Source organism: Panthera tigris, chromosome B4 (assembly GCF_018350195.1).
Source record: "Panthera tigris isolate Pti1 chromosome B4, P.tigris_Pti1_mat1.1, whole genome shotgun sequence".
NCBI lineage: Eukaryota > Metazoa > Chordata > Mammalia > Carnivora > Felidae > Panthera > Panthera tigris.
Genome location: NC_056666.1, coordinates 26723332 through 26731906, shown reverse-complemented (window position 1 = coordinate 26731906; position 8575 = coordinate 26723332).

The following is an 8575-nucleotide window of genomic DNA, read 5'->3' as shown; positions in this document are numbered from 1 at the left end:
GGCAATTTCTAGAGAACATGGAACTTCAACATGATTTCATCCTAGGATGTTAAGTCTTAAGTAGCACAGAGAAGAGGGCATCGGTAGGCCAATCCAAGACATATTTATAGTCTTCCTTCTAAAGAAGAGGAAGTAGAGGACACTGTTCCTATTGGTGTTTCTGCATTCAGCTACTTTGCATGTCTCCTGAGAACAATTAACCGGAACTACAAGAATAAGCAGCACTCCAAGTTTATACAAAAACCAATAACATTTCTTCCTTCACCCCCAAATCAAGAAATTCTTGAAGGTTCATAAAACTAAGGCAATCCCAGGACATCAGAGCAAAGATATTTTGGTCTGTTAGTTAGTCTGAGATACATATGTGTAGTTTGTCTGTTAATCTTGTTAGTCTGAAAATACATATGTGGAGATTTTGAGTTATTAGTATTTTGGGTTTGATTGATCTAGATTAAACAGCAACAACAACAAAGATCTTGGGTTCAATCTCCAAAAGGGCACCCCATTACATTGTGTTTGCTGTGAAGATGTTGACTGTAATCTCATTACGGAGGGTTCTTGGGTAAGGAGCTCACTGGAAAATTTCCTCTGACAGCTTATTATTATGAATAGCTGTGTGTCCTTGGAGCAGCTGCTCTGTTCTCATTTCATGAACTTTCCAGATTGAAGAGCTCTGAGGGATATAATCAAAAACACACTTCTAGGGATGAAATTGGTTGGGAAAAAACAGATAAGACCATGGACCCCTAAGGCTAATTTGGGGTCAGGCAGGTTGGACATGGTTGGACAGGGAAAGCCTGCAGGAGTGAGTGAAGAAGGCTTGGCAATTGGAGAATTCCAATCCTTCTAATCCTCTTGGGTGTAAATGAAGGGTCTATGAGGTGGCAGGGACAATGTCCTCCCAGAGGAAGATGCGCCCTGGGAGCAGGGTGGGGTTCCCAATCGCGAGGGTACTTTAGAACAGGTCAGTGTGGGGGCACCTGGGTGGCTCAGTCGGTTAAGCATCCGACTTCAGCTCAGGTCACGATCTCGTGGTCCATGAGTTCGAGCCCCACGTCGGGCTCTGGGCTGATGGCTCAGAGCCTGGAGCCTGCTTCCAATTCTGTGTCTCCCTCTCTCTCTGCCCCTCCCCTGTTCATGCTCTGTCTCTCTCTGTCCCAAAAATAAATAAACGTTAAAAAAATTTTTTTAAATAAAAAAAAAGAAAAGAACAGGTCAGTGTGGATCAAGGTGAAGGTCACACATAGAACCCAGTAGCCCTGGAGGAAATTGTTTAGGACAACATGTCTTCCAAGCCTCATGCTGTCTTTACAGAAGAATGAGATTCTCAACTTCTTAATATATGCCTTGCTGTATCACTGATGATCCAGACAGCCTCATTTGTAACCTCCCATCCTGGCACACTAGCCTCTCTGGGCACTCAGGGTTAGGCGATGATGGGGGACACATGTCTCTTACTGACCCTGTGACTTTTTCAGACAACTCCCACTCACTGTAATCAGGGAGGATAGTGGGCTTTCAGAGTATCCCCCACCCACACTCACCGCATTTTCAAGGCTTACAGACCTCAGACACTGGGGAGGGCTCCTAAGAGGAAAGTGGGTTCCAATAGACACCTCTCATTCTCTAGAAGTCTCCTGAGCAGACCTGATAAAAGGGAAATTGATTAGAATTGAACCTGGGCCATTCATCTCCAGGGCAAGGATCGAGGAGCATGGGAGACCCTGGATGTTTTCAGATCAAACTCAACCGGATGCACAGATGGTTATCTATGTGTACTATTTGAAGGCCCCTGGAAAAATCAATGCCTCACATTTTCTCACCCCAACAAACTGGTGTGTAATCTCTTTCCATTGTGAAGGCCCAGAAACAGTATGGCATAACGATTAAGGATGAAGTTTCTAACTCAGGAAGCCTGTGTTTGATTTTTACTTTACCACTAAGCCTGTGTGACCTTGGACAAATTACTTAACTTCTCTGTGCCCCAATGTATTCATCTGAATATGGGATTCATAGTTATACCTATGTTTGGTAGAGATAACGCTATGTGTGCACCAAAACCCACCAAAACTTCCTATTCTTTCCTCTAGAGCACACAGGAAACTTTATCTCCTAGTCTACTTAGAAATGGGCAGGGCCAGGAGGTGGAGTACAGGTCACTTTGAGTTGACCAAGTGAACAGCTCCTTTCTAATTCTCTGCCCTTCTAATTCTCTGCTCCAGCCACTAAAGAGATAGTGAGATTACAAGAACACACTGGATCACTGAGTCTCCACATGAAGGGCAGTTGATCTGATGTGTTGCCTGGACATGAAGAGGATCTTGTGCGAAAAAGAAATGAGTTCTTTTTATATTAAACCACTGAAATTGGGGGTTACTCGTCACTGCAGCAGGGACTACTCTATACCGACTAATACATTACCTCGCAGTGTTATTGTTCAGTCTCCTCTCTGCTTTCGTGGCATGCTGCCTCTCCTTCTATTTTGGAATTTGCTTTACTGCCATAACACCTTTAGATGTCCAGCTCCCCCACCAGGCTGTGAGTTGCTGGAGGATAGAAACTATACATGACTACTCAGGTAGCTCCCTTCAGTCTGGCAGGAAGCCTGGTGTAAATGTAAGCTCAAAAAAACGTTTGCTGATTGGATAAACAAAAGTCTTGCTCCCATAAAAGGGACATTAAAGCTTTTGTCCTGAATATCTGAATAGGAAATGAGTCAGTCTGTCCTTCCTTCTCCCTTATTCCCCTCTCGTTCTCTTTACACACTCATGAGTGTCTCTTATGTGTCAGGCACTGTATTAGATTTGGGAGACAGGTAGTCAAAGACCTGGTGTCTACTTTTCAGAAGCTGATAGTCTAGTGGGGAAGACAAACAAGCAAACAGACAATGAAATAAGATGTGGCCCGAAGCAGGCAGGGCACTGTAGGAGCAGGTGGGGAAGGACACACAATATCCAGGTTGAAGGAGCTGAGGGGTCCAAGCAGGGTTGATGATGAAGCGAAACCAAGCAGGGGCTCAAGGGGTGAAGTACAGGTAGCCCCATGAGAAAAGCACGATCCGCTATTCCAGCCAAGGGAAACAGCATGTAAAAATGCACAAGGGAAAAGTAAAGGGTGTTTTTGAGACTGCAAATGTTTGGAAATCGTTGTAACGCTGATGTAAGAGAGCGGCAAAGAGTAAAGCTGGAAAGTCGCTCTCGAGTAGCTTCTGTTGTCATGGTAGGGAGTTGGGCTTTTATCCCATAGATGAAGATTCTCAGCAGGTAAGGTGCCTTACCTTATCTGTGTGTCAGAAAGTTTCTTTGTCAACAGAGTGGAGGAGACTAGTCGTGAGGCAGTCACAAGAGTGCAGTCGGGGGGGAACCGAAGCAGAGGTGTGGGAATGAGAAGAGAAGCATTGATTTGAGGGATGTCAGGGGAGGGGGTTCACCTATCATGGAGAATATAGAGGGAAAGGTGGAATCTTAGTTGACTGCCAGGATTCTCACTGCGATAGTTGGGTAGTTACTGGCACCACGACTGATGTAAGAAACACAGAGACCCAGTGGATGTAGATGTGTGGTCTCTGTGTATTTGGGGCTGTGATATTAAGAGTTAAGTTTCAGGGTTTTAACAAGAAATCCAGGGAAACATGAAGACATGAAGGAACTGGAGATGTGGGCTATGCGCTACAGGGAGGGGTGGGGGGACAGTGGGGAGAAGCCTCAAAGGTGAGCAGCACCCACTGCTTAGAGTTGGCCGTGTTCTCACGGGTATCCCTTGCAACCGGAAGTTCTGTTCTTTTTAAAAACTGTGCCCTTCCTGGGAGTGCCTTCCCTAAATCTCCATAAAGAAGTCCCATTTTATAAATCCATTATTTTGGAGAGCTTGTCTGCCAAATGCATTTTAGAGTGAATACCAGTTGCTTTTTTCTTCTTAATCCAACAGCAGGGAAGAAGAAATGAAGTTGTGTTCATTATTTTTTCCAGTCAGTGGCTTTTCACACACTTGTGAAAACCTCACATCGTGGAAAAACTTTTCCAGACAGGGACAATTAACTAAAATCAAACACTCTGAATACGCTGACCAACCTGAGATTTTTATTTTAGCTCTTAAGAGGAAGATTATAAATATTAAAGTTAATATTTAGCTTCCAGAATTGAAAGAACTCCACCATAAATTTTTATGTGTGTGAATAACCACCCCATTTATTTGTTTCTAGCCCTGGGTTTTACTAGGAGGGTTTTAAGCCACCATATGCCTTTTGCTCTGGGTGAAAGGGAATATGTCAAATTCAGAACACACATGACATGTGGATTGCTTTTACTGTGAGTGATTATTGTCTGGTTACACATATTTATTAGACCTCATATATAGCTTCACTGCTAGCACTTAACTCTGACTTAAGAGACCTTGGTAACTTTTGTTCCTCCTGCTATTGATTTGAGCCTCAAGTTAATGCTCAGCTCAACATTTGACATGGTTTGCTTTTCTTCTCTTTCCTTTTTTCCCTCTTGCCCCAGCCACTAATAAGCTCATGTCTTTGACATTCTGTTCAATCCCCCTGAAATGATTTTGAAAAAGTACGTATCTGCTGACCCACTTTTGAGTTGGCATCTAAACTATTTCATCAAAAAATGTAAGTACTTATAAGAGATGTAAATCCCTAGCCTATTATAAACATGGGCATTGAAAAATAAGCCCATGATAGTTCTCTTAAAAATAAATCTAGTAGAATCTGAATATACAGCTGTTTGATATTTAATAGCATTCATTAAAAAAAAAGTGATTAAGTTCTTTAGGAGTTGGAAATTTTATTATTAAAATTATTTTTAATAAATAAAAAATTATTATTTAAATTATTATTTTAAAAATATTTCATATTTTATCTCATTGTCTTCCCCAAATATTACCCTAGTGTATTTTTTGCTGGGAATTTTCTAACTGATAACTCTCTCATATATGACAGATATATATGAAATATATATATCATATAAATATATGAACATAAAATGAAAGTCTAAAAATACTTTTCTTCCTTTCTTCAATTTATACAATTTCCTTTCTTCATTAGCTATCAAATAGCTATTATTCGTTAGCAGTTTATGAAAGCAATGTATATTTTATAATTATTAAGCTAATTACAAATGATTATATAATTATAATAATATATTATACATACATTATGATTATAAATGAACATTTAAAAACTTGGAAGGTAAACATACATTGGAGCCACATCTCCTTTTTTTTAATTTTTGGAAAGATAAAGAGAGAGCACAAGCAAGGGAGAGGGGCAGAGGGAGAGAGAGAGAGAGAATCTCAGGCAGACTGTATGCTCAGCTTGGAGCCCGATGCGGGGTTTGATCCCAAGACCCTGGGATCATGACCTGAGCCAAAGTCAAGAATTGGATGCTCAACCGACTGAGCCACCCAGGTGCCCCGGAACCACACCTCTTAATGAGATAGGTGGGAAGGGAATGGGTTTGCTCCCGGGCTGCACAGATCCAGTTCTGAGATTCTTGCCCTGAAGAACTGTCATCCCACAGCCAGTAGGTAGCGTCTCTTTTGCCATTATTCTTCCAGGAAAAGCTCTCTTGAAGGCATAGTTTCAAACAGTTTGGGATGTGCGGAACATTCAGGTTTGGTGAACCTGGGAAGCTCTTTCCTAAAAAAGAATTTACAAAGGCATTTTCTATTGAACGATCATATGTACACAGTGACTCTCTGTGATTATTTGTTGAATGGATACCTATTTTGCATCAGTTACCCCAACAGAGCCCTGGATTCAGCACTGGGCAGGGGCAGGGGCAGGGATGAAGATGGGTCCCGAGGATTCTAGCCTCACTCTGGTCTCAGTGCAACAAAGGTATTTGCTGGATGAGCTGACCAGGGAAATTATACCAGTTTAACCTGGCATATTCTAAATTGTGTTAGTTTATGCCAATCTGCTACCATTTCATTTCAAAAGAAAAGACAGGCAAAATAATAAATGTGAAATTATTATTGTTTTTCATTTCTTTTTTTAATTGACATAATTAACATGCAGTGTTCTATTAGTTTTAGGTGTACAATACAGTGATCCAACATTTCTATACATTATTCATTGCTCATCAAGATAAGTGTATCCTTAATCCTCTTTATCTATTTCGCCTATTCCCCCCCCCCCACCCCTTCCTTCTGGCAACCACGAGTTTATTCTCTGTATTCAAGAGTGTGGCTTTTGTTTATCTCTTTCTTTCTGTTTGCTCGTTTGGTTTCTTAAATTGCACATGAGTGAAATCATATGGTATTTGTCTTTCTCTGACTGACTTACTTCATTTAGCATAATACCCTCTAATTCCATCCATGTTGTTGTAAATGGTAGGATCTCCTTCTTTTTTATGGCTTAGTAATATTCCTGTGTGTGTGTGTGTGTGTGTGTGTGTGTGTGTGTATGCCACGTCTTCTTTATACATTCATCTTTCAATGGACATTTGGGTTCCTTCCATACCTTGGCTATTGTGAATAATACCACAATAATCACAGGGGTGCATGTATCTTTTTGAATTAGTGTTTTGGTTTTCTTTGGGTAAATACCCAGTAGTGGAATTAGTGGGTCACATGGTAATTCTATTTTTCATTTTTTGAGGAACCTCCATGCTATTTTACAGAGGGGCTGCACCAGCTTGCATTCCCACCAATAGTGCATGAGGGTTCCTTTTTCTCCACATGTTCACCAACACTTGTTATTTCTTGTGTTTTTTATCTTAGCCCTTCTGACAGAGGTAACGCAGTATCTCATTGTGCCTTTGATTTTCCAAATGTGAAATTATTAACATATTATTTACTTAGGCTATTATCTAAGGCCACTGGCTCATAGTCAAATAAAGAATCATTTTGGGGGCGCCTGGGAGGCTCGGTCGTTTAAGCGTCCGACTTTGGCTCAGGTCATGATCTCATGGTTTGTGGGTTCGAGCCCCGTGTTGGGCTCTGCGCTGGCAGCTCAGAGCCTGGAGCCTGCTTCGGATTCTGTGTCTCCCTCTCTCTCTGTCCTTCCGCTGCTCACTCTATGTCTCTCTTTCAAAATAAATAAACATTTAAAAAATTTAAAAAAAGAATCATTTCAGATATAATTATTACAAATCATAAAAAAGATTATGTATACACTGTATAGACTGGATATGTTAATAGCTTTTAAAAGCTACCCTGTCAGTTCTTTTTCAGTCTCTTATGTTAAAAGAAAAAAACAAAAAAAATCCTGCCTTTCTCTCCCTTTGTAATTAGGACGGTTTTTGTTTTTTATCCTGAGAATCTCATTGGCCTTGAGAGGGTTAACATTAACTACATGCCTGCCAAATATGAACCATTTGCATTTGCTGTGGGAGCACTAAAAAGTTGGGATGTATTAGCCAAGTTGCAATTTTCTAGTCAAAACAAGGTTGTAAGGTCTGAAAGGCGAACCTTGCTATCACTGTTGCCTTTCTACCCTTCAGAGTGAAAAAGCATTTTTCCAGCAGCTCTCTCTCTATTACTCAAGTTCGCTCACCATAATCATGAATTAACAGAACGTGGTTTCAAGGTCAATTGATCCATCATCTAGGTTTTGGCATGAAAGCCTCTTTTCTTTCATTTCCTGGCAGAATCAAAGAGCTGGAAAGGATTCAGAGAGAGTGGAGGAGGGTGAGAGAGCAAGAGAGAGATTGCAAGAGAGAGAGAGAAAGACAGCGAGAGACAGAGAGAGAGATGGCGGTGGCGTAAGACCTAAGTTGGGAATGTCAGTGTTTTCAACTAATGTACACATTTGGCTGCTGCTGTATTATATTTTCTCCCACTGGGAAAAATTATCTTGAGGTAGAATTGTGTGGTTTGGCACATCTGATTTGTTACAAGTCTGAAATTAAATGTACCCAATGTGTTCAGTTCCAAACTGGAATCCCCCAAAACGTTGAAGTATAGGAATGCCAAGTAGCTTGTAGGATTAAGCAAAGATTCAGAGGCATAATTAGATTTTGGCCTCTTCTATTCTTCTTTGGACTATGCTGGACTGGGAATATGAAAGTATTTTGCTACTTTTGTTTTTTAGTCTTGACAGCGTTGAGTAATGGTTTCTCCAGGTCTTGGTGGGATTCCTGCCACTTTGCTCAGAGCCACAACCCAAAGGAAGAATACATTTTCTCTTGTCTGTCCGTGTGAGCTTTTCACAGGCCAGAGTGCAGTGTAGGGGAAAAAATCTCTAACTTGGGAGTTGGAAGCCAGGATTCTCAGTTCTGTCTCCAACAAGCTAGCTTACCTTGGACGAGTCACTTCATACCTCTGGGCCTCAACATCTTCATCTTTAAAATGAAGGGTTTGGATCTCACAGGATCACTGAGGTCCCGTTAACTCTGGAGACTCTTTGGGGAAGAAGCTAGCAAAGTATTTGGTTTGTTTTCAAAGGTGAAATAACTCTCTCTGAAATTTCAATATAGATACTCATGGCCTTGATGTCATTATAAATGCTGTCAGCACACTCTTGTGCACCATTGGAGGAAGAGAAAGTCCGTGACTTGGTATAGACAATTGAGACCTCAACGTCTGGGTATTAGTTTGCTGGGGCTGCTATAACCAAGTGCCA